The sequence below is a fragment of the Strongylocentrotus purpuratus genome, unplaced genomic scaffold, assembly GCF_000002235.5.
Source record: "Strongylocentrotus purpuratus isolate Spur 01 unplaced genomic scaffold, Spur_5.0 spur5_contig_821, whole genome shotgun sequence".
Classification (NCBI taxonomy): domain Eukaryota; kingdom Metazoa; phylum Echinodermata; class Echinoidea; order Camarodonta; family Strongylocentrotidae; genus Strongylocentrotus; species Strongylocentrotus purpuratus.
In genome coordinates, this window is record NW_022145526.1 from 1,282,645 (window position 1) to 1,308,126 (window position 25,482).

Sequence of the window (25,482 nt, forward strand, 5' to 3'; positions counted from 1 at the left end):
CCTAATGGTAATATCTCTATCGTTAGAAGATAATCGGAAGTCTTCATGAAATAGGTCTATTCAAAAGTAAAATTAAACAACATAATCTTAAAAACATATTTTTTGTTCTTGAAGGTCTTGTGCTTTTTGTGCATTCCTTCATTTATTTTATTTCTCTTGTTAAAAATGAATTTATTTATTGATTGATGGGTCAACAAGAATTGACCCGCAGCACAAGCTGAAGGTGTTAGTTTACAACTAAAATAATACAATATAATTATAGAGTAACATCATAAACATAGAATGTACAAAAAATATGATATAAACAAAGCGAAAATACAAAGAAAGGTAAACTCCTTCAGAAGGCCTACACACGTGCTATCAAAGAGATAAGGAAGGAAAAATAAAGGTACAGGGGACGTAGCTAAAGGGAGGCGGAGAGCGAGAGAGAGAGAGAGAGAAAGAGAGAGGGAGGATGGAGGGGAGGGACAAGGATAATAAAGAGGGTGATAGAATGATGTGAACACAAATACGAGGTGAAAATAAAAGTTGCGGAGAAATAGAGCTGAGCGTGAGAAAGATAGACAGAGAGAGACAGAGAGACAGATATACAGACAAAGACAAAGAGAAAGAGAGGAAATAGACGGTAGACTGAGACAGTGTATGAAATATTTACCAGTACAGTATATACATAGAGTACTATTGCTTGACAATGCAATGGAAATGAATATTGCACAAATGATTAATTGTACAAACCTTATGCATAAATAACGTAATTACATGTTCACCCCAGGAATTGATAATTCCCCACACCCCACAGATTCTCCTACTGTAAAATACATGCTTAAATGTTTTGCACATACAGTATAGCTACTGTGAATGCGGGCGCACACGTCGATAGCGTTGACTTGAGAACAGCGAAGGCTGTCGAGCAGCAGTGCTCGAACCTTGGCCCTTCTCATATCTAGTCTTGTGTTTAAACCATTTTACATAATTAAAGATAAAATCCAGTTCTGGTAAAAAAAAATAATTAATTCTCACAGAATCAAACGAAACTTACACTGAATGTTCAAAATTACAAATAAATGACATGTGCCAAACAATTTTGGAAGACAATGTATACTGGCTGAGTAATGAGCATATAACAGGCTCTACAGTTTTTTAGATAAATGTGAATCATTGAATCCTGATCAATTTGGATTTCGGCGGTCTCATTCTACAGATCTTGCGCTACTGAAATTTTATGATCGCGTTTCAAGTGCACTCGCTGCTCACGAGCATGTCATTGGTGTATTTATGGATCTGAGTAAAGCATTTGACACACTTGACCATTCAATTCTTCTTTCTAAGTTAGAGCATTATGGAATAAGGGGCATAGCTTTACAATGGCTTGCGAGTTACTTATCTATGAGAAGACAGTACACTTATTATAACTCTGTTAACTCTGACATTCTGTATCTTAAATGTGGTGTTCCGCAGGGATCCATCCTGGGCCCATTATTATTTCTTATCTATATCAATGATATTTGTAATGTATCTAAAACTTTAAATTATACCTTATTTGCAGATGATACGAGTGTTTTCTTGTCTCATCGTGAAATCAACACTCTAGAACAGAAACTAAATTCGGAACTACCAAAGTTGACTTTATGGTTTAGAAGTAATGTGCTCTCTCTCAATGTTCTTAAAACAAATTATATTCATTTTAGAGGTAGAAAATCTAATGACAACCTTGCTCTTAATATTAAACTAGATGATATTTCTTTAGAGAGAAAGACATGTACGAAATTCCTTGGTGTCTATATCAATGAAAAACTTGACTGGAGCGACCATGTAAAACACATTGTTACACCAATCTCCAGAAATATTGGCGTACTGTATAGAATAAAATGTTTTGTTTCTGATAGAATATTACTTATGCTATATAATAGTCTAATTTTACCACACATTTCTTATTGTAATATTTTGTGGGCAACATCCAAGTGTGTGACTAATAATATTCTTCTGTTACAAAAGAAAGCTGTACGCATATGTACCCGAGCTGGTTATCGTGACCATGCTACCCCACTATTTGTTAAACTGAAATGCTTAAAGATTGATGATATTAACTTCCTCCAAATTGCCATATTTATGTTCCGTTTTAATATCAAATTATTACCTACGTCATTATCTTCAATGTTCCAACCTAATAACATGGTTCATTCGTGTTCAACAAGGCAGTCATCGAATTTACATGTGGTCAATCCTCACACTACATTAGCCCAGAAATCAATCAGACACAGAGGTCCAGATGTATGGAATTCTTTACCTAATGATATTCGAAATATAAAATCAACAAACTCTTTTAAAAGAGCACTCAAATGTATTATCAATTCACAGATGTAAGATATTACTTACATTATAATCTATTTATCAGTTCTAATTAAATCTAACATAATTTTGTTACTAGGCCTAACGAATTTTTTCTTTTCTTTCTTTCTTTTTTTAAAACTTTGTAAATAGTGTAAATAGTTCACTACAAAACTTTTAGGAATTTTATTTGTCATATATTATATATTTGAAAGGTGTTGTAACGATTCAAGCTCTATTTGCTTATGTTTCATCACCTTTGTGTGTTCATTCTTCAAACTGTATATAAGTTGCAACTTGTCTTTGATAAAACAATGTTATATTCTTTTTCACGTGAAGTTAATTCAAATGTATTGTAAAATTGAAAATGATTTGTCATCTTATATTAATTTTCATGTGATGTTAACTTCAATGAATTGTGAAATTGTGAACATGCATAAATAAAAAATAAAAAAATAAATAAAAAAAAAATTAAAAAAAGACAAGGAAATCAAGGTAGTACTAGCCCCGATACCATGTGTGTTGGCCCATATATAACTTTCTGTGTACAGTGATTGTTACTTTACCAAGACTCGGTCAAATTTATTATGATTTTGATGACTCGAGAACCTTTCAGTGCATACCAATACTTACATGGTACATGATCAACTTTTCTGATCCTTTCCACACCTTTTCTTTCACAATGCAATCGCATTACCAGTACTAAAGTTTATCTTTAAGCGTGAATGGTTAATAATTACCCATGTATGAACTAGTTATTACATGAATTCATAAAACGCCAGGGTATTTTGAATTTCCAAGGAAAAAGATAATAAAGCAAAACGGGGCCAAGTCGTTTGACGAGGTTTGAATGCCCTATTTTTTTTCTCATGTAGACTTAAGATGTTATCCTTGTTATATTCAAATAAGATTTGTATATATATATTTCTTATTCGGTACCTGACTTTTATGAACTCATTATTCTGGTGGTGTTTGCTTATCAAGTGCTTCAATATTGTAATCTATAATTATAAACTTATTAGATTACCTGAACAAAGCTGATAATCTATTATCATTAAAACGTATAAGCCATGTTTTTCATCTCCAAAGTACATCGAATATTTGTTGGCTTTTAGATATCTAGTTAATTTATATAATCAAATAGATTGGCAAGTCACGCACAATTCCTTGACATCTGAAATTCATTAAAATTTCGATATGATCTACTTTGTAACTCATGTCCTATTATTCTCTTCATACATTTTGCAAACTGATTTTGTTGTAAATACAAGTCATTAGATCTCAACTTGAATTCAATCACAAATTTTCTTCTTGCATCTTTCATAACCATCTCTAAAGTGGTATAGTCATTCAAAAATTGCCCGTGTTTTCTGCAATGCTTCCAAATGTCAGTGCTCATAACAAAGTGGGAATTTCAAAACCAGGTACAATTTTTACCAGGTACCACCAAATAACCGAAAGTTAGCACTGTGTGAAATTCAATTAGAGCCCAATAAAGATGTAAGTTTCTTTCATGAAGCACTAAACTATCTAAAAGGTATTTTTGAGGTTTCTTTAGTAGACATGTGTTTGTCTTCTCTGGATTTTCTTTGTTACGACCCTAAGTACTTATTTAATATATATATATATATATATATCTATATATACTTGTTTCTAATGAATGGTTAATTAGCTATTTACACTCTACTAAACAAAGGCATAAACATCTTCACGAAACCCTCATAAGTACAAAATCGCCGACATCCCATCAAAACACTTGCTAATTTTGATACACGCGTTTCAACGGCATGTCGGCAAACCTGTACTTATGACAGATCAGTGAAACAATGCCCAGGGTAATTAACATGTACTGGGGTTAAGGTGTAGAAGAAAAACGGTCAGTCGCTCGCCGTTTCTCTTTGGAATGTCGACTTGAGATGTTATCCATGAGAACGTCCTTGTAAAGGCGGTAACCCGACACATGCTCCGCCGACGATTGCTCCGCCGACATTTACTCCGCAAAACGCGACAATTGCTCCGCGACATTTGCTCCACGACATTTGCTCCAACGTCAAATGCTCCGCCGACAGTTGCTCCGCCGACAGTTGCTCCGCCGACAGTTGCTCCGCCGACAATTGCTCCGCCGACAATTGCTCCGCCGACAATTGCTCCGCCGTCAATTGCTCCGCAAAACGCGACAATTGCTCCGCCGACATTTGCTCCGCCGACATTTGCTCCGCCTGAAGCGACACTTGCTCCGCCGACATTTGCTCCGCCGACAATTGCTCCGCCGACATTTGCTCCGCCTGAAGCGACACTTGCTCCGCCGACATTTGCTCCGCCGACAATTGCTCCGCCGACAATTGCTCCGCCTGAAGCGACAATTGCTCCGCCGACATTTGCTCCGACGACCTTTGCTCCGCCCAAAAAGTGTCCCATAAACTACAAATGCTACTAGTACTACGACAAATGCTTCGCCGACAATATTTTCTTTACACCTATTTTTTTCGTTTCTTTTTTTCTTCTTCATTTTCTGAATGCATTTCTTGAAATAATGTAGATGAAATGAAATGAATGAATGTTGATGAAGTGGGAGGAAAAAGGAGTTACCTAAAAGTCATTTCGAATATACTGAAATAACTTTCCATCTATCACTGTACGTCCCATATAATGTATACTAAACATTCATTACATGTCGTGGGAAGTTTTAAAAAAAAGTAGAGCAGCAAGCCACATTCCCCAATACGCGCATACCTCCTAGTTAATTTCAAGTAGCTCATCAATATGTAATACCTGAAATTACCTCGATCAATGCATCTTACTAGGTAAAGCATTATACAATGTAATAGGTCATCATGGAAGTTTAGAAAATAAGTAAGGGGGATTTACCAAGTGTTGATCTTTTTAAGAGTTTTATAAAGAAACAAAAAGATATTGAATATTTCTCAGCGAAAAAAAGGAACAAGCTTGTTTCGCATTTTAAGAAATGGCGATTTGACTTATGATACTCATGTTGATTTAACTTTTATTCCTGTGCCCCCTCACTCCCCTTTATGCACTGGAGTTCAAACTATGATTTATATGTGTACAGTGTATTTTTTTTTACTATAATGTTTTTTTTTTATAACTTTCTTGTCCTTTCATTATTGTTAGTTGTTTTTATACATATTGTTTTTTTTTTGTTTGTCTAATTATTACCAATGACTTGTAAATATGTAATTTTTATATGATTGAAAATTTAATAAACACACAAATATAAAAAAAAAAGTTTAGAAAATAAGGGCACTTATATACGTAAGGAAGAGAACCCATTCAGACGGGAAAATGAGATGACAGCCTTTCTGCTTATTCACATTTATACAAATCATTTTGTTGCAGTTTGATGTTAGTTCTTCATGATAAGCCAATTGCTCTTCTTCCGGTGGCTTCGTGAGTCCCTTAAATTATTTAGTGAAAACAAAGTACTCGAATGAAACGGAGTGTTTTGCACACTAACATATGTATATATTAAAGCTACATACACTTAACTAAAGGAAAGAAACCTTTAGAAAATGGACTGGATATTATTGAAAATATTATTCTAAACAAGAATGTACTACATGATTGTATTACTTTACGTTTCAATTTCACGAGAGAAATAGAACTCGAGAGGGGGAGCAGAGAAGAAGTGATGGAAATGAAAGAAGACTAATAGCATGAGAGGAAAGAAAAGAGCAAAGAAGACAAGAAAACGGTGTAAACAGGAAAAGGAAGAGCATGGGAGAGAGAGAAAGAGAGAGAGAGAGATAGCCTTGAGCTTTGGATCAGCTAATGAGTAATACATGAAACAGATTTTGAGCGGAGTAATTATCTTTCGCCGGAGAACTTGCGTAAGGAGCTATAATTTTATTTTTTATTTTTTTAAATCAAACATTATGGGGAATAGCAAAAAACGGTTGTCTTTTTTGCTCTTTTCTTTCCTCTCATGTTATTAGTCTTCTTTCATTGAGGTAATTTCAGGTCTTACATATTGATGAGCTGCTTGAAATTAACTAGGAGGTATGCGCGTATTGGGGAATGTGGCTTGCTGCTCTACTTAAAAAAAAAAAAAAACTTCCCATGACATGTAATGAGTGTTTAGTGTACATTATGTGGGACGTATAGTGATAGATGGAAAGTTATTTCAGTATATTCGAAATGACTTTTAGGCAACTGCTTTTTCCTCCCACATTATCAACATTCATTCATTTCATTTCATTTACATAATTTCATGAAATGCATTCAGAAAATGAAGAAAAAAAGAAAGAAACAAAAACAACCCGTGAAAAAAAAATATTGTCGGCGAAGCATTTGTCGTAGTACTAGTAGCATTTGTATTTAATGGGACACTTTTTGGGCGGAGCAAATGTCGTCGGAGCAAATGTCACCGGAGCAAGTGTCGCTTCATGCGGAGCAAATGTCGTCGGAGCAATTGTCGGCGGAGCAAATGTCACCGGAGCAATTGTCGCTTCAGGCGGAGCAATTGTCGGCGGAGCAATTGACGGCGGAGCAAATGTCGGCGGAGCAAATGTCGGCGGAGCAAATGTCGGCGGAGCAAGTGTCGCTTCAGGCGGAGCAAATGTCGGCGGAGCAAATGTCGGCGGAGCAATTGTCGCGTTTTGCGGAGCAATTGACGGCGGAGCAATTGTCGGCGGAGCAATTGTCGGAGGAGCAATTGTCGGCGGAGCATCTGTCGGCGGAGCAATTGTCGGCGGAGCAACTGTCGGCGGAGCAACTGTCGGCGGAGCACCTGTCGGCGGAGCATTTGACGTCGGAGCAAATGTCGCGGAGCAAATGTCGCGGAGCAATTGTCGCGTTTTGCGGAGTAAATGTCGGCGGAGCAATCGTCGGCGGAGCATGTGTCATGGAACCGTAAAGACTGGTATGATCATGAGTTTTATAACGTCCAGTTTCTCATTTTCAGAATTATTTGTAATGTTTACTTAGCAAGTGCTTCGACCATTAGTAATATTTATAAACCATCATATATTCTGAGGAAAGGTGATTACCTATACTCATTGAGACCTTTCGCAAAGTTATTCAAATACAAACAATACTTAGTGCCTTGGAGATAGATTTATCTACAACTAATCGAAATAGGCATGTCTTGCACAATACATAATCAGTGTTCTTATCTAGATGATGGCTGTTATTCACAATAACTTTGTTTGTTATCTTCGTTATAAAGACCAACTTGCTTTTCTTTTTTTCTTGTTCTTATATTATGCGAAGTGCTTTGTTGTGATCTAATCATTCATTCAGTCATGAGTGCAACTGACTCGAACCGAAGTCACCGATTTAGGTCTCTGGCACAAAATTGCTTAATAAAAAGAGAGAAATGGAGAGAGAGAGAGAGAGAGAGGGAGATAAACAGAGAAAGGGAAAGAGAGAAAGAAAGAGAGAGAGAGAAGAGAGAGAAGGGTAAACGGGGAGTGAGTGAACATTCATATCGGTGTCGTGGTCGAGTGGTTTAATCACATAACTGGAAATGCAAAGTTCCGTCACGGCACATATGTCCCCAAGCAATGCATGCCATCTCCATGGACAGTGCTCCCCTGCACCTAGTCCAGAACTTGGCCTATTTAATTTTGATCTCCACCACACCAACGCTACCTTCCGCTAATTACTTGCTACCAGCCGATGATGGCGTGATCATTAATTGGGACGCCCGGCGGCGAATTTTTTTTCCGTACTCGAGAGGGCAAATACCCCATGTGCGCATGCGCGTGGACTTGTGATTTCTCTGCTACTTCCCATACGAAATGTACATGTATTCGCATCTACTGTGCACGATTCGCGTTCTACGAGTAAACGATGGCATAGTAGTCTTCAAACACAGACTCTGATTTGCCAGTTTGACAAAACAATTACGCATATATCGTGCGTAGCAATAGTACTAGTATTCAAGTCTGAGTAGTTGTATGATTCAGACATTTTAGTGCTTACAGAAATGCATCCCAAATTGAATAGCATGGTATAGTAGTCTGCAAGCACAGACGCTAATCGGACAGTTTGACAACATAGTGTCATACATCTACGCAGACTTGAATAAAGTACTTCTCAGCACACTACTAGTATGTTGTCAAACTGTCAGATTAGCGTCTGTGCTTGCAGACTACTATACCATTCTATACAAGTTGGCGACTTGAATAAAGTACTTCTCAGCACACTACTAGTATGTTGTCAAACTGTCAGATTAGCGTCTGTGCTTGCAGACTACTATACCATTCTATACAAGTTGCAATGTATTTCCATATGCACTACTGGGTCTGAATCATACAACTACACAGACTTGAATAAGCACATCGCGACACATACGCATATTGATTTGTCAAACTGGCAAATCAGAGTCTGTGTTTGAAGACTACTATGCCATCGTTTACTCGTAGAACGCGAATCGTGCACAGTACATGCGAATACATACATTTCGTATGGGAAGTAGCAGAGAAATCATAAGTCCACGCGCATGCGCACATGGGATTTTTGCTCTCTCGAGTACGGAAAAAAAATTCGCCGCCCGGCGAAAGCTGGGCTGGTGAGCATAATTATGAGTTTGTTGATAACGCCATCTTCGACGGCTTGAATCAAGTAGGTAGGGAATTATAAATGACCGGGCAGATTCTGGACTACCCTCCACCTACGTGCTTAATGGATACCCGGTAAGATGCAAAGGTCAAAGTGATTAGATTAGTATGTGCCCGTAGAAGGGCGAATGGCTGGCATGTTCCCCAGAAAGTGTTTAATGTACAGAATAGTTATTGGATCCAGTCACCGGTCGATATAGTAATACAAGTGCTTTGCTCGCCTGAAAAAAGCGTTATCAGAAACATCCAAATAATGTTATTAATAATAGTGTTATAATTAATATTATTACTTTTATCATTAACATTATTAGTAGCATGAATATCATTATTACTATTATCATGACAATCATCATCGTCATTATTATCATTATTGCAAGACAACAACTCTGAGAATGAAAAATAATACGTTTCCACTAATCTAAGGAACCAGAGCACTATTAACACTGAGTTCCTATAGGACATCTATTTATCAGATGGTCATATCTCAGCCAATACTTAATATATTCAATTGGTTTTCGACATTCGGACTTTATTTTAGATGCTCTTTCGGAAAATTAAGAAAAAAATTGAGAAATTCTAAAAATAGATTTTTGAAGACGTCACACTTCACCACTCTATTGATACTAAAGTGTGCGCGTGTGTGGGTCGTGGTGTGTGGTGGTGATGTGTGTGTGTGTACGCGCAAGTGTTTATGTGTGTGTGAACATAAAATACAATGTAGTGACTTATGCTTTATGTAGGTAGGCAATTAAATTTCAAGTTCAAGTTCAAGTTTTATTTCCACATGTGGTTCATAAAAAACAAGTATACATACATGTTCAGACATATAAACAATACACAATTAACAAACAAAAATATTCAGAGAAACAAATTCTAAAGTCCATAAAAAAGAACAACTAAATACATGTAGATATACAAAAAAAACATGTTGGGGGACCAACAGAGGCCAGGGGCCTGTCGAGGCTAATCCCCAGAACAATAATAGATATTTTATATATAAAAAAGAACACACAAAAAAAAAAAAAACATAGCGACGTACAGTACATGATAAAACAAATTAAGTTGGTAAATTGTACATTGTTAAAATAATTAAAATAATGTATTTTCTCATGTATATCATACAGATGTCATAGACAGCTTTACATTGTAAAAATTTATTTTAAACACACTGTTATCCAGAGGAAAAATTATGCACATAGCTGCTTTTCAAAAATGCCTTACGCTTGTCTCTCTTCACATAAATAACCACTGTATCGCAATTATTGGGTCAATTTTAAAGCCGTAAAAATACTGAGTGGAGATGAAAAGGACTATAAGATGGGATGAAAAGATGTGGCATATCTTGTGTAATTGGTAACACCTTATTAAAAAAGACACATTTTCAAAGTGCGAATGGGTAACAGCCAAATAGTGGTATTTTTGGCACTCTCTTACCATTCTCACACAACCAACACAAATGAAAACAAAAGTTGCTGCCTGATGAAAAACTCCTATGGTCCACCATTTCAGGCCACATGAGATTTGATTATGTCTTTGTGTTTCCAGGAGAGATGGGTAACAATGCAGGTATAATAGTTGCACCCTGATTGTGGCTGGCCTTAACGTATTGTAGTTCGTGACGTATATTATTTCATCTTAATGATTTTAAATGTCATGCTCATCACTTTGTAAACCAGGAAGCAACTAATCTTATACATTCAATATCTCATTTTCTGTCGGTTACTTTGCGTTTAATACGAGTTACATAAGGTCATTCAAATACCATGGTTATAAATAGCTAATTTCCTTTGAAATTGAAAGGAAATATGGAATGTCTTTCATTCTCAAGCTTTTCTCCCCGTCACGCGATGAATCTTCTTTTGTTACTTTCTTCTTGACGAAGATTTATAGTTTCACACCTCATTAAAACTCACAGACGGCGTCAACAGATTATTTAAGAGTTCTAATTCACCAAGGTTTATTCCGTACACTTTCGTGTACGATTCCAGCACGCAATTGAAAGCTATATTTACACTGATTAAGTTCAATCAAATATGATTATAAAAAGCTATTTTCAGGCGAAATTGAAAGTCTTTTACTCTGAAGCTGTACTCCCCCAACGACGGTATAAGTAATATGTCACGTGATTCATTTTCTCTCCTTACTTTCTTCTCGAAGAATGTGCAGAATATCACACCCCATGTCAACTAACAAAAGGCGGCAATACATTTTATAGGAGTTTTACGTCGACACGGTTTATTCAGTATACCTTCGTGTCCAGTACGCAAATTGCACAGATTACCAACAACATTGACAAGATGAAGGTAAAACAATTCGTCCTTGTTTTCACGAAGTGACGGTAGTGAGGAAAATCGTAACGCAAAGTGAATGCAATTTTTTTTTCACTACCGTCACTTCGTGAAAACAGCGACGAATTGTTTGAAAATATTCCTTTTGGGGGGTGTTGATTTAAAGTAAAGTATATGACAGGAATTATCGTGAAGACAGTTATCCATTGTTTCACCTGACGCAGTACTCAGTATGATAACCATATGAAGCTTTTGGTGACTAATTACCAATGGTGTTTTTTCTTCTACAATTACAACAAACTATCGACTGTCTTCAAGATTGGAGGAAGTGAGTATCAACAATAATCTTCCCATTTGACGATGATGATGATGATGGTGATGATGTTGGTGATGTTATTGATGATGGTGATGATAATAATAATGGTAATGGTGATGATAATGATTAACATCATCATAATGATCATAATGATGATGGTGATGATACTGATAATAATGATGGTGGTGATGATACTGATAATAATGATGGTGGTGATGATACCGATAATAATGATGGTGGTGATGATACTGATAATAATGATGGTGGTGATGATACTGGTGATAAGGATGACGATAATTATAATGATGATGATGCTGGTGAATTGGTGATGAAATGATGATGATAATGATAATGATGATGATGATTGCACGGGCGTCAATCCTTACGTAATACCTATTGTTCAGGGGGGGATGAATGAATAGATCATCCCCCTGAACAATAGGTATCAATTACAGATCTACGCCCATGGAAGATTGTGATGATAATGATGGTAAAGATAATTATGATGATGATGATGATATGATGGTTTCATGTTTTATATTATTGCATCATGTTGATAGAAATGGTCATGATTATAATTGTATCTTAAGGTTAGGTTGAAAATGTCAATAGATAGAAATTTTTGGCGATTTAGAGACATAAAATGAAGCCTTCACTTCAGCTCTGGATATCCAATCGCCGCCGTTATGCCGAGATTTCCCTGGGCCCTGTTTCATAAAAAATTGTTTCCAATAACAAGTTAAAATAACTGTTATAAGCTTCTAAAGTCGTGGCATTTGATTGGTTGAGAGAAAATTTGTCATAGAAATTTAGTATTTGTTATTGGTAACACGCTTTATGAGACAGGATCCTGGCCAAAGCACACACAGCTCAACTTTTAGACTTATCATGATCGCGGTTGCAATACAATGTGTTTGAATTATTTTGTTAGTTTTTGCTTTAAAACAAATATTGTCTCTGTTTTATTGTTGTCTAACCTGTCTTGTTTACTAGACCAATAATTCGCACTGATATCAAGGACTCACACACATACAAATATTTGATTTGATGTACATGATTCATTTGATTTATTGTTTAATCCCTTTACCTCTTTCACATGTTTATTTATCAAAAAAAGCAAATGACGAAATTGATAGACGACAAAGTAACTAGTTGGCTGTTAAAGAAGCTTTGTTGTTGTTAGATTATGTTTTAAGGCAATTCAGTAAAACTGATTAGTTTTCAGTTTATAAAGAAAAAATAGTACATATTTGAGCAATGATTGGGGGACTTGGGATAAAATTTAACTAAGCGGATACTAAGACGTTTATTTCCGATAAGTGTTTTTACTTTAATTCTGACAGGTATAGTTCATCATGATCATTTCCTTCGTGCCATATCAGCTGGTCATATATCTCTCTTCCGTGGTTGTCATATCTTGCTGTAAGTTCGCCTATATTCTGTCACTGTACGTTTTATATTTAACTTAAAAACATTGCAAAGGTTAATCATCGCTCAAAAAGGTGCTTTTTTGAAAGTTCCAGTAGATTCTCAAAAGGTAAATCATGAACATCAATAGAAACGTAATTGTGAAACATTATGTTAATACCTTTGTTAGTACCTCAATACATATCTGATTCCAATATTTTCGTTCAATTCATTATTGATGTATTTGTCTTAAATGTATATTATTATGAAAAGAAAAAAAATATATAGTCGAACATTATCGAGGTGTGTTATTGGTCTCTTTATAAATATGAATAGAATATGTAATGCATTTTTCTAAATTATAATAACCACTCGACTAAGTAATACGAACGAAACAAAATAATTGGCACTTTTCTAAAACAATTTTTCTTGTGCCGAAGCTTTTGGTGCTCGTCTTTTTTGGTGCATGGCTAATCGTCAACGAAACGAAGTTAAGTCTTTTGTCAACTCTGTTTGTTGCTTCGGCAGGCAGCCAGTGAAAACGAACTCGTTTAATCAAATTTATAAAAATGCAAGCACTACTTTAAACAAACAGAACTTTGTTATTCCTGAGGTGTCATAACATGAGAGGGCAAAAATTGAACTTTCTAGATATGTGATTTTCCCCTTGAAATTCAGATACCGCCCGCCAAATGACTTTTCGGTTTCCTCTCTTCAATTTATTTTTAATCACTCATGCGTGAAAGATGCATCATATGAGTTGCATCAAATAAAAGAAGAGGGTCTAGGCTTTACAAATATGTGTCATTTATTAATTATGATTGTGATTAAGTTATGATAAAACATCGATAATTGTCAGTTTTGTTTTGTTCTGGGACGCACTGTATAATGGCCGTTTTTGTTGTCAATATGAATATACTTCAAAGTGTATATGAAATTATATTTTACTTTGTATTTTTATACTTACGAAATCTAGCTCTTGAGCTGCGATATGGTTTTTGATAAATAATTTAATTTAATTCAATTTGAAATGTATCAATTTCCTTTGTATATCAATCCAGTTGAATGCCAAGATCGGTGTTTAAATGGCGGTGTTTGTACGTCATCATGGAGAGGGTCAATGTGCGCATGCCCAGATGGTCTCAGCGGGTCAAGATGTGAATCTCGTGAGTCTCCCTAAGCAAGTTTCACTACACTCCATTAAAATAACACTATAGATTTAACCCACGGTTTGTGGCCCAGTCTTTCAAAGATAAAGAGAGATGCGATTGATCCGTAAAGTCGATGTGAATCTCATAAGATATGAATCTCGTAAGTCACCCTATAAAGCAAGTTTCACGACACTCCAACAAAAATAACACTTTAGATTTAATTTAAACACGGTGTTGTGGCCAAGTCTTATAAGATAAAGAGAATAACTTGGACATATATACGTATTCTACTTAGGATCCAGATACGCACCACTACTATTCCTTTGTGACACTGCGGGGAGTTTTATCTACGAGAGCAGCGCGGACGAACTGGATTTCAATCCCCTCCCTCTACCGAACATCCGACGACCAGTAGCAGTCGGATACGACTACGAAGATTACGTCATATTTTGGGTCAATGCTGATGACGGTTCTTTAAATCGTGTTCAACGGAACGGGTCAGATTACAGCGTATTGCATGTTGGTCATGGTAAGGAGTTTGCTTTTTGTTTGGGGGGGGGTAAAATGATAGACAATTAAACAATTTTACAGTTTGAACATTATGAAAGGTAGGACTATTTCTATATAACATGTGAGGCTAATTGAAAGGCGTGGCTTGTAATTGTAAGCCCTTCTTACAAATTAAAGTACGTCTTAATAAAAGTTGGTTGAGTGATTATTTATAATTATCAATAAAGTATGAAGCTGTGTTTTTTCCTCCAAGTATTTAACAAGCTTTCTAAATGTACCACCGGGTTAAGAAGGAAAAAAAAAATTATCATCATTCTTTGGTTCTTTTTCTTTTTTACCCCTCGGTACATTAACAAAGCTTGTACTTTAATGTACTTTAGGTTTAAATTCTAGAATTTTGGAGCTTAACTCATTTATAATTTTTTTTACCAAGACTTTAACCTTCCACTTCATAAGATGTTAAGAACAATATTGATAATAATTACAATAATAAGGGTGATGAAGATATTCATATATTGATTTATGTAGCGTCCTTTTCAGAGGATACCGACTACGCGCTATCCCTTTGTCCATGAATAGATTAAGAAGAAATTTAGACCGTAAGATTTCACAAGGTAACAAATGTAATTCATGAAGTTTCAAAATTCCCTTACCTCATCTTCATAAACTGAGGAATGTTCGAGCTAAAATTACTTGCCACCTGTACCAGAATCAAACCTTCCCTTTTCTTAGCTATCATCGATCTGGCTATTCATGTACCGTCAAAGAAAATCGCCTGGATCAATGCCCTGAGAAACCTAGCGGGATTATACGACTATTCAGCTGATCTACAAGGCGTGATTTTCTCTGGCAGCAGCTTTTCTACGGTAGCAGTTCACCCGAATCGGTAACTATTAGCTTTTGGTGACACATCAATAGTGTATTTGTTATCATTATTATTATTGATACTGATACTTTATTAATGATAATAATGAAAATGATGACAATAATATAGTTATAATTGTTATTATTGTTTTATTATCTTTATGATTATTGATGTTAATTTTAGTAGTGTTAGTATTATATTGTTATTATTATTGCTATGATAATTATTAGTATTATTAGTATTAATATTATCGTAATTGTATTCTTTTGAGGATTCATGATGTTGATATTAGTAGTATTAGTATTTTGTTATCATTATCATCATCATTTGTTTTTCTTTTTGTGTTTTTGTAGTATTAATAAATAATATTGTTCTTATTAATTCGTTCAATTTTGATTCCTGACATCGTTTACACAGAGATTTCTACGTGATTGACAATGTGCCACCGAATCCCGTGATTCACGTCAGGAATAATAATTTTCAACCCGTGACGACTTTCGTTAAGACTGAGCTCTTAGCCATACAGAGCCTCGCACTTGATCGCCAAGGTATGCGACTTAAAAAAAGGGTTTTCATGTATACTATGGAAAAGGCGCTATATAAATCCAATTACTTCTATTATCATTGTTATAATTTTCATTATCATTATAGTGGTTATTATATACCTCGCTTTAGACATCTAGCCATCTGATTGGTCGAAACTGCAGTCGTGATTTTGGCCATACCCTTAGAGAGACGAACAATGCCAGGAATGGTCAATAGTTCATGAGTGATATTCCCGCAAAATTCCGTGTACCAGAAAAATAGTTAATTTTTGCTGCGATCCCCATTCATGAGTGATTATTCCCGCAAGATTCTGGGTACCAGGAAAACTAGTCGCGTTCCCATTGGTTTAAGTGTTCACACTTAGTTTGTGCGCAGCGCGGCTACCATACAGTTAATGTGCGATTAATTTGGTCGCTACATTTGCACACAGCGCAGAAGACCGCCGATCTCGATTGTAGGCCTAGATATACATGTAATGACGAGATGACACTCCTTTGGAAATATGTACATGTAGATAAAGCTGCTCGTTCATATGACACCTCTTTTTTTTTAGTATCACCTCCAGGATCACAAGCAATAAAGGTTTGAATCTCGATTTGGATATAAAAACATTGACCAATTTTGTATGATTGCGCAATGCACGTAGACTGCATAGGGATGCGTGCAATCTGATTGGGAAGGATTTTAGCAGACAAAATTGAGTGCGCGATCAGACACCCTAAGACTAGATCGACCTGCAAGTTATTAGCACAGACCTCGAATTGCGTAAACAAAATTGATTACCACGATAAAGTCGCACATGTATTCTATGACCTTTTTTATGGTATATAAAAGATATAATGACTGCTTTAATATTCGAGGAATAGTTGTTTTATGGGCTCTTGGGGATGTTGCATTTTGCTACAACTATTCCTCTCATGGCAGTCATTATATCTATAATCATCTTCTTCTTCATCTTGTTATCCTTTATCATGATCATTGCTATCGTTTTAAACAGTATATCATCATTACTCTTAACATTGTAAACATCATTATTATTATCTTTCATCATCATTACAGGGGTATTGTTATCCTTACATATGCTATAAGTGTTGGTTAGATACATTGCAGTCTTGCCACTAGTGACGATTGGTACCAACAATATATACCAATTTGCAAAAAGATTGCACTGGGCATTAAAAATAACCACCCTTTCCGGTCTGTATTAGTGACGCAAAAGGTTTTTGGCAATCACTTATTTCGGAAGGGTTCGCTTCATACACCCGCTCCCTACAGGCACAGGTGACGCCAAAGAGTTTTCGGCAAGCCTTCGCAACCGTTCTTTGATACTAAGCTTGACTCCCATATAATTGTCATCTACAGGAACTCGCCTATTCTTCTTGGACCGCCAAAAGAAAACCGTAGAGTCTTGCGCACCACGTGGGGAAAATCACAAGACCCTGAAGACGATTACAAACAGGAGATCAGTTCTAAAGGATGTTGAGTGGTACAGAGGAACTCCCTTGTGGACAGAAAGCGTCACCGAAAGAGGTGTTATTGTCCTCAGTGGTCAGCGCAATGTTTCACCTGCTTCGACGAATGTCTTACGGTTCCGCAGTCCAGCAGGGATACATATTTACCACGGTAATCTTTGTTTACATAACATTTTGAAAAATTTAGAGAATTCTTTGCCCAAAGATATTTTCAGGGTATCATTAATTTCATGATTTAATTCTTTCTTTCTTGTATACATGTAATTTACATATTATTCCTTTGTCATGTACTTGTCCTTATTTTGATTTAATGTAGTATTGGCTACACGGTAGAATATTCAGCCGTAAAATCAACCGTTACAGGTATAGACCAGTTCTGGTCATGCGATGGCATTGTGAAAGAAACGTTGTGGAATGGATCAGAAAAGGTTGATCATCTGGCATTTAAGTACTGGTGTGTACTGCAAGGTTCTGGAATCACCAAAATGATAAGAAATTTGACCCAGTCTCGGTAAAGTTCCAAGCACTGTACACAGAAAGATGTATATGGGACAACGCGATATCTATCCAGTCCAGATAGATATAATAATTTACCAAATATATCAATTAGTAGGTGGTCTCCCGGCAAAATTTGTATTATCACGGATTATTCAAATCATGTTCTTTCACATGATTGGTAATAAGAGCTTTAATTTCATTTTTTGAGAGGGGCGTTTCCAAAACTGGTCTACACCTTTCAGCTTTACAGGAAACCTTTGATTTTTTTTATACGAGCATACATTGAGAGGCATTATGTGCAAATTACGCATCTGATCATTTGATATTGTCAAGTCAGATACTCCTAAAGGCTTGTCCAGATACGGGGTCTTAAATCCCCCCCCCCCTCAAAAAAAGAAAAAAGCCGCCGAGGTTATTTAAATAAACGGCTACTGCACGTAACAAATGACGCGCGCGTATTCACTGAGCCCTGTGTTATAGAAATGTGATCCGATGCAAAACATCTTTATTAAAATAGAAATACATCTGTTTTGTCGGGGAATTTCGGAACAAGACTCAAATTTGAACATGTATTATAATCTTTCCAATCTTTCATTTTAGCCAACTTTTTGTCTTTTCGCACACATGTTGGCAAACAATGGGGAAATGATGGTAAAAATAACAACAAAATTATAGAACAATAATAACAAATTAACAACAAAAACAAAGATAGTAAAGATTATGATAATACTAATAATAATCATCATAATATATTCGGATTGTATTGCCTTTGCATCAATAAACACGAGAGAGAAAAACAGTTTCAATATTTGTTTTCCTTTCTTCTTTTATTTTGGAAAAATGTCTAGGTCAATCTTATGTCAAACTGGAGTGTGCCCCGGATGAACTGTCATGTGACAACATTTGCATCCCAACTGGGTGGGCATGTGATGGACTTATCGACTGCGCTGACGGGTCAGACGAAGCAAATTGTAATCCAATAGAAGACTCTGGTAAGAATTTTAAGGGCTAGCATGTAAAATTTAAAGCGATACTGAACTGACGAATATTCTGCACTGACGTACTGTTCATTGCAAAGCGCCATCTTATGGTCAACTTGGTATCAGTGCGTAACCAAATACCAAATACACTGTACTTTCTACAAGCAAGAGTGACTATCATAAGCAATTTGGAAGTATTTGGAAAGTGTTCAATATATTGAATGCGCCAATAGTAAGGGGATTAGCGATAATAAAAATATGTTATGTTGTTACCCTTTCAATTGCATATGTTCATTTAACAATTTTTGTCCATACCCTGCCAGCATTAACTTTATGAACCAATATTCCCTTAATTATGGACAGTTGGGGTTATTATTGAGATAGGTGATTATTTTATTTCTCCCTTTTTCCTTGTCTGCAAGTCGTTCTCTCCCTTTAATTATATTCTTAAATAAAAACTAGGACTGCAAGAAAATCAAGCTTCAAACTTATGGTGTAGCCCGTTAATGTAACTTATGTAATAGGTTATAGGCTCGCGTGTTTCAATCATGTACGGTACTCGAGAATTTGTATCAAATCCATTTTTAAGTTCATAGAAATGTTTCTTTAAAACAAAGGTCTAGAAATTATTAAATTATAATGCAATTTAAATTCATGCAGGTGCGCTTCTGTTTGTGACAAGCTTAGACGAATCAGCTATCTATATGACACACACGAACGATCTGAACTTCCAGAAACTCCCACTTTTGTTTATTCAAAACCCGGCGGATGTTGATTATGACGTCATAGCAAAGGAAGTTTATTGGACAGATGTGGGGAGACATACTATAAGTGCTGCTCGAATCGATGGGACTAACCAGCGGATACTAGTACAAGGACTCGGAGGTACGCATGTTTCGTCGACTGCCCGGGAGAATGCCCTTGATAGTATTACCGCCGCTTTCTTGCGGACAGCTGATGTTTAAGCTATGAGCAAAAAATGTTGATATCAGGTAGAAGTGTGGACAAAAAAAAAATATTTGTGAACGTTCACCACCCTTTTATTTAGCATAAATTCAAATTCAATAAAAAAAAAATCAGATTCAAATCAAAATTCAGATTCAAATTCAAATAACGTTTACCGTCATTGCAAAATTAGGGACTGGTAACGTCTGTTCAAAACTGCTTTGTAACCGTTGTGTATTTCAAAATCTGCTATAAATAATGCTTTAAATTGTCACGTAACCGGATTGGTTTTGCATTTTTTTCTTTGGTTTCAGATCCTGAAGGATTATATGTTGACAGCGCCAGCAAAACCCTGTTTTGGAGTGATGCTCAGTCTCAAACAATTGAAACTATCCAATTTAAGGGAACTGGTCGTCGGATATTAATTAACACAAATTTAAACAGACCGCGAGCGCTAATTAATGTTCCAAGCAACAGGTGTGTTTTAATACTTTATTGTATTAATTATATCAAGATATCCACTCCTATACCTAATTAATCAAATCATGATGAAATCATAAAAATTAACACAAAACCAGACAATTAATTACCTCGTCACCAGTGCAGGTACAGTGGACCCTTGTTATAACGAGGTCCTTGGGAGCATAGGAATATAGTTATATCGCAATCTTGTTATGTCAGGGTTAAAAAAAAGATTATAAAGATAGCTTGGATCAGCAAAATAACCTTGTTATAATAAATACCTCGTTATACCACAGCTCTCTATGACGATCCCGACCCCCCCCCCCCCATAAAATAATGAACATTCAGACAAATACATTTGCATATTAATGACAATCTTACCTGACTTACTAAGCCATTAATGTCTCCCTTAAAGTATAAACTGTTTTCCTGAAACAGGGTTGCAGAATGAAAAGGTTTGCAAACAATTGCAAAAGGACAACGGCCAATCAAGATCGTCTCTGCATGGAACTATTGTTAAAAAAAGCTGACCAATAACTAATCAGAATCGTCTTTTTTAATTTGCTTTTGTCCGCAAACCTTGGTGTGACGAGGTCTAGATCAACCCCAATCACAATTCTGTGCGCTGTACGGAATAGACAAACGAGAAACGGGCAATAGAAAGATCAAAGGAGAATGCTGTAGAAAACATGAACATTCAATGTTAATCATATTGCTCCGATTGTCTCATTTTCGCTTGCGTGAACATCGCCAGCACAAAACACTGACCTCTACCTCCTGGACGGATCATCGCCCATTCCCTTTCACTATACGTTACGTACTAAAAGGCTGTATTGTCTGACCGTTCATGAATATTTATGTTTTTGCTAAACTCGGCAAAATGTTTGCTTTTACTAAATGGAAAAATTACGGTTGGGGGTTGGATGAAATGGACATAATGAACATAGCAGAAGTGATAATTGATAATTCATGCTTCTTATCCTTCGTGTGCTTGACCTATAATCTTACAATCAATTGGCAGACTGAGTCCAAAGTTCGACTTGTTTCACATGTGTATTATAGGCAATGGCGAGCTTGTAACCTATTTTGAAAAATTACGGTAGGTGAACTTTCAAAAGTCAAAGAGACATGAGGGCTCCAATGAAAGAGCTAGTGATAACGTACGTCGGGGTGGATGTGCTTTTCGTTTAAACAAAAAATGAATTTTTAACGATTAAAAAAAAAAACGTCCATAGGCTAACATGTATGGCTGCTGACTCTGACGATAGGGGGCGTTGTAAAATGAGACTAAACGGAGCTATATGCGCCAACTGAACCACTTACCAGTACTACCACACAACATGCTGAATCATATTTCGTAATTATGAATTTTGTTTCTTTCAATAGGAAGCTGTATTGGACGGATTGGGGAGCAAGATCCAAAATTGAAAGGTCAAACTCAGACGGCTCCGTTCGACAAGTTATTGTCCAAACAAACCTTGGATTCCCTAATGGGTTAACATATGATAGGCAAGGTAGATATCTATACAATTTAATCATGTAAAAAAGCAGCCATGTCGCGAGTTATCCCGAGTTATATATACAAGAAGAGCTTTTCGCGAGTATTGCGAGTGCCTTTTTGAGGCAGCTCTCCATAACTGCTTAAAGCAGGGCTTCCACATAGACGAGTTGGAGCCTCGAGTTGTGTCGAGCTGGCGCGAGCTTATGGCAAGCCGTTTTATCATTAATACATATTTCTTGATATCAAGAAATAATTTTACGTTGTAAAGCAATGGTAATTCTTGATATCGAGAATTCGATTTCGTGATATCAAGAATTGAATTCTTGATATCAAGAAATATGTATTAATGATAAAACGGCTTGCCATAAGCTCGCGCCAGCTCGACACAACTCGAGGGTCCAACTCGGCTAAGTGGGAGCCCTGCTTAACAGACTTGACACTTGGCGACCCAATAAACAAAACACTAAAAATTTGCCTCTTTTGGGAGTGTATTTTAAGTGATTTTCAAGTATGGTGCCTTTTGAACTAGATTCAAACGTTATCGACACGTGCCTTCATTTAAACAAAAAAGGTACTCCTGTTCACGTTTTCATCTAACCTAAAAACCACCAATTTATCACGCGACTGGAGTAACGTGATTCCACTTACCTCTGTAAATCAAGTGTTTGTGACCAAATAACCACTTGACCAAGCGACGAGGGTTTTTTTTATCCCTTAACCGATGGTGGTGATAAATAAGTAATTATTTGGTCTTTTAAGCACCTTTATCGATTGCTTTCACAGGTTATCCAAGGTTGATGGTAATAATCACGTTACTTAATTACACCGGCTAATCGTCTTATTGTTCTGTCCTTGAATATCTGGTTGTATTAAATTAGTAATGTTGAGGTGTCTTACACACCTCTTTTGAATGGTTTCAAAGTTACCATAACTTTCTCGGTGATGATCACGTGGCTCAAGCTGATTACTAATCTTAGCTGTGAATCCGTGATATTTTGGTGTGAAAAATGTGTAATTCTTAGGTGTCTGAAAACACATTTTTAAATGGTTTCAAAGTTACCATAAGTTCTGTGGTGATGATCTCGTGAATCAGACTGATTATATATCTTAGGTGTGAATCTGTGATTTTTTAGGTGTAAACAATGAGTTATTCTTGGGTGTTTTGATGGTTTCACAGTTACCATTTAAGTTCCGTTGTGATAATCCCGTGACTGTTGGCATATTTTCAGTTGCACCAGTCGATGACTGACTGTTGGAATATTTCCAGTTGAACCAGCTGACACCAATTAATTTGCATATTGAATATGGGGTGCGTGCAGATCTATGTTTTTTTTAACAATTTATCTGAATTTACAGCATATTTCTTAATTACTGATGATTTAGTTATATGCAATTCATTTCGAAAATAATACAATTATAAATTACCAGTTATTAGGACATTTCATTACTTCTTAGAAACTACATTTAATGAAACATGAATAAGGGAAACATTAACTATGAACTAAAATAATTTTAATAAAATACAAGTATACAAGTATATGAAAAAAAATCGATTAATTAAATGATGTAAGTCTACTTATTACCAATGCCTTTACGTTATAAATACAGACGTACCAGTATTGAAGTGTTGTTGCCGTTCAACTGGTTGGAAGTTTTACCAAATGGTTCTAATGGCTCAGCTAGACCAGTTGAATTCTAACTGGCCTGGATCAACTGGATCATTTAGCCCATTTCAATTTCGAGGGTTACCAGTTGGCATTAACTGGTTCATCAACTGGACCAGTTGCAACTAGCTTTCTCTTATGGGATGTTTGCACCCAACCCCCCCCCCCCCCCACCCCCCTCTATTCCCAAACTGCTTCCAGCGCGCCTGGACGTAATTATGGAGGATCCAAAACACGTAGTTCAGAAACGGGATGAGAACGTCATTATTTTGGTTCATTTATTGTGTAACAATTGCGTAATTATTGGGTTGAACGCGGGTTACAGTAACATATTTCCTCTTCGACGTAAATTTCACGTGAATGAAGAACATGATTCATCACAAGTCAGCCTCGTAATATTCACGTGAATTTCACGCAGATATTTTGACTAAAACTATCACTATCGCTTCACGTGCTTCTGTGACGCGATTCTAAAACTTTTAACGAATGTAATAATTTCGTTTATGAAGATGTAATTCCATAACTAAACAAAAATGGGACTATTAGGTTTACAAACCATGGTCTCCAAGGTAGGGATAATCACGTTATTATAATGGTGATATTGCAGTGACAATCGCGTGATTTAGCGTACGTGTGTTTTAAGTGACCTAGTGCAATAAACGCATTAACACATTTACGTAAATGTCAGGTGTTTGAAGAACGTAAATCTCCTCAAGTTGATACCTTGATATTGACGTGATTTTCACGTGATTTTGTTAATTGGCGAACAGGTGATCGGTTGATCTGGTGTGATTCTCTCCTTGATAAGATCGAATCTTCAGACCCTCTTGGACAAGACCGCAGAATCCTCCTCGATGTCACCCATGGTGTTCTTCATCCCATCGATATGATCATGTACCAAGGCACACTCATGTGGAGCGACTGGGGTTTCCGCGGCGTTGGAGTCCAGGAAGGGGACCAGCAGGCTTGGCCAAGAGTCTACGCCATTACTTTGAGCATTGATAGACCGGCTGGATTCCATGTAGTGGGTAAGAATTAGGGTTAGAGTGTCCTCTGGAAGTTTTTAAATTATTTAGGTATATTTAACAAGGTGTGGCGAGAGGGGGGGGGGGCAACGCACCTGGTGGTTTGCAGTGTTATACCTTGTCTGATGTATTTTAATGGAGGGATTATATTAAATTGGAAGGTTACGTTGATAATATACATTTTGTTATAATAGCAAAACATATTTAGAAACAGACCAGTAAACATTTGCTGAAAATCCTTTAGTAAACAGGCAGTCATTATTTGTGAGGTTCAATACATATATCTTAAGTACCTTTTAAGTACATCTTTCATTTGTTTTATATTTTATTTTCGCGCGATTGCTAAAACAAGGATATATAAGCGAGAGTGATATCGTTCAAAAAGTCAACGAAAAATAATCATTGTGAATTTGATGATACGTTATGCATGCTTAGTTTCCGTCATACACTTGCTTGCATAAACCGTCGTTTCTGATGCATTATTTGACAGAAAGTAATAGCGTTCAAAAAGTGAATGGAAAGCAAATGTTTCAAAAATGTTTTACCAGCATAAAATTATGGGCTAGTAAGACAAACAAATAATGCACATAAATATGTATTTTCTTTTAGAAAAATGCTATCGGGGGTATATTTATTTCATATGTTTGTCACTTAGAAGGACCTTTACATGACCAATTCTTCATGGATATTAATGTTGATTGATTTACAGCGCTATTTTATATAGATATATAGTATACAGATATTGACTGGCAGGGGGCGTAACATAACATTATTTGGACCGGTGATAGGAGTTGTGTTTTCCAAATTGGTTAAACAAAATTTTAGAAAAAGTACGCACAGCGCAGGCAGTGACGCAACAACACATGCATGCGCTTCTGGAAACATTGATGACATCACTGCCTGCGCTGTGCGCTCACATAATATTTGCATGGGCGATATCTTA